This window comes from Ambystoma mexicanum (assembly GCF_040938575.1).
Source record: "Ambystoma mexicanum isolate Mex_15411 chromosome 12 unlocalized genomic scaffold, UKY_AmexF1_1 Mex_chr12_unloc.1, whole genome shotgun sequence".
Lineage (NCBI taxonomy): Eukaryota > Metazoa > Chordata > Amphibia > Caudata > Ambystomatidae > Ambystoma > Ambystoma mexicanum.
Window position 1 is genome coordinate 3,808,185 of NW_027182322.1, and position 2,736 is coordinate 3,810,920.

The 2,736-nt window shown below is 45.4% G+C and overlaps 1 non-coding gene across 1 annotated transcript; it reads left to right on the forward strand.

The window, feature by feature from the left end:
- Positions 1-2,333: 2,333 nt before the first annotated feature.
- TRNAH-GUG (transfer RNA histidin (anticodon GUG)) lies at positions 2,334-2,405 on the forward strand. Its single transcript has one exon. It is a non-coding gene; the product is annotated as a tRNA-His (tRNA).
- Positions 2,406-2,736: the final 331 nt, after the last annotated feature.

Sequence of the window (2,736 nt, forward strand, 5' to 3'; positions counted from 1 at the left end):
TCTCTGTGGAGGACTGAAACAATTCGATATGTCCTGTTACTGTTATGAACCTTTTGTTTCTTTAATGCTCTTTGCACACTTTTTCATCGGGTGACTGTAATGTATTTCAACCAAATCTAATTAAGAGCGCATTATGTGGTGACATTTGCAGTACATGAAACATTATAACACTGCCATTTACGTCAATAACCACTAGCTTGATTAAGACATATGTATTGCAGCGACAGTATTTCCCAGTTACAAATGGGAATAAAAACAACATCCGCGAGGGATTGAACCAACGACATTTAACTGATGTTGCCAATGGAGCGCGTTACAGAGAGCGCGAGGTCCCGCCTTTACAGTCACACGCTGATGATAATACAGATGTTTAAATAAACAGGCATATCTGTGGACTTGTGGTCTTTCTACATTGGGACTCATAGTCTAGTCCTAGGCTATTGTAGGCACTGGAGTATCTTTTAGTGGAATGAGAGGCATTCTGTAGTCGCGTGAAAGGACCTTTCAAGTCAATCTGATCTGTATTGTCCTGCGAAAAAAAGCGTTCTTAGACACAGTGAGGAGTTTTTGGGGATAATGGGAAAATCATTTCCAACTAAATGACAGGAATTTCTTAGTCCAATCATGAGGTGTGCTAGGCTTTTTTATACTGTGGCGGAAAGAGAGAGAGTATAACAGTCATTATAAATAAAGGGCCAAGGAAGTTACAGTTTATGGAAGGAACAATTTGCACATAGTTTTAGAATGTGGTCAGGAGGAGGACAATGTGCTTACACATATGAAACATTAGAAGGTAGACATTATGGAAGCACATATATTTCTTTATTTTTATTGTATTTGGGGAGAGGGGGTTAATATAGCACGTCCAATGTGGAAAAGTGCTTTCAATAGCACCTTGCAGGTGGGCGACATCTAGAGCTGTGCAGTAGCCACCCATGCCCCAGACGTCAAAGAGAACAAGAAGTTACACATGTTGGAAGTGAGGGTGAGACATTGAGGAGATATGATCCCCGTATGAAGCCGAGAGAAGGAGGAGGCGTGAACGTGCATCCATGTATGCAGGCGAGAAGGGAAGGAGCATTGGTCATGCATCCCTGCATGAGGGTGAGACAGGGAGGAGATATGATCCCCGTATGAAGCCGAGAGAAGGAGGAGGCGTGAACGTGCAGCCATGTATGCGGGCGAGACAGGAAGGAGCATTGGTCATGCATCCCTGCATGAGGGTGAGACAGGGAGGAGATATGATCCCCGTATGAAGCCGAGAGAAGGAGGAGGCGTGAACGTGCATCCATGTATGCAGGCGAGAAGGGAAGGAGCATTGGTCATGCATGCCTGCATGAGGGTGAGACAGGGAGGAGATATGATCCCTGTATGAAGCCGAGAGAAGGAGGAGGCGTGAACGTGCATCCATGTATGCGGGCGAGACAGGAAGGAGCATTGGTCATGCATCCCTGCATGAGGGTGAGACAGGGAGGAGATATGATCCCCGTATGAAGCCGAGAGAAGGAGGAGGCGTGAACGTGCATCCATGTATGCGGGCGAGATGGGAAGGAGCATTGGTCATGCATCCCTTCCTGAGGGTGAGACAGGGAGGAGATAAAATCCCTGTATGAAGCCGAGAGAACGAGGAGACATGAACGTGCATCCATGTATGCGGGCGAGAAGGGAAGGAGCATTGGTCATGCATCCCTGCATGAGGGTGAGACAGGGAGGAGATAAAATCCCTGTATGAAGCCAAGAGAACGAAGCGGCATGAACATGCATCCTTGTATGCAGGTGTGACATGGAGTCATCATGAACATGCATCCCTTTATAAGGACATAACATGGAGGACGCATGAACATGAATGCCTGAATTTTATGGTGTTGGCCTTCGGGTGATTTGGCACGTGCAATTGGTGAAGAGCACTTCTCCTGCGCAAAAAAGGAAATGTACTATTAGCACCCCGGAGGGAGCCTCTGCACTTCTTATAGGGAGAAAACTCTGCAATGGAAGGGGACAGGGTCAATAACAGCTGTAAACTCTCACAAGACCATCACTGCTCTCACACTTTCCTGCTCTCAGGCTGGCGGGCCATTATCGGCCCTGGCTGCCGCACCATTGCCAGGTTTGTGTAACTATATTATTTCTAATTGGCTCCACTTTGATGACTTTCATTTGGATTCTGACTTGATTATTGAGATCTTAAATAAGTGACTGGGGATCAGGTGTCCACTTATTCTCATGGATAACATCACAACCAACCTTTAATTCAAACATGAGTCATGACATCACAGATGGATTACAGCTTATGATAGAGGTGGAACGTCACATTGTAGTAGCCCAAGTAGCTCGCCGTGATCGTATAGTGGTTAGTACTCTGCGTTGTGGCCGCAGCAACCTCGGTTCGAATCCGAGTCACGGCATTGCGGTGAGGCAATGTCACGGCAGTTGGGCAGATATTTTAGAATTTCCATTAATACATTGGCAATCTCTGTGGAGGACTGAAACAATTCGATATGTCCTGTTACTGTTATGAACCTTTTGTTTCTTTAATGCTCTTTGCACACTTTTTCATCGGGTGACTGTAATGTATTTCAACCAAATCTAATTAAGAGCGCATTATGTGGTGACATTTGCAGTACATGAAACATTATAACACTGCCATTTACGTCAATAACCACTAGCTTGATTAAGACATATGTATTGCAGCGACAGTATTTCCCAGTTACAAATGGGAATAAAAACAACATCCGC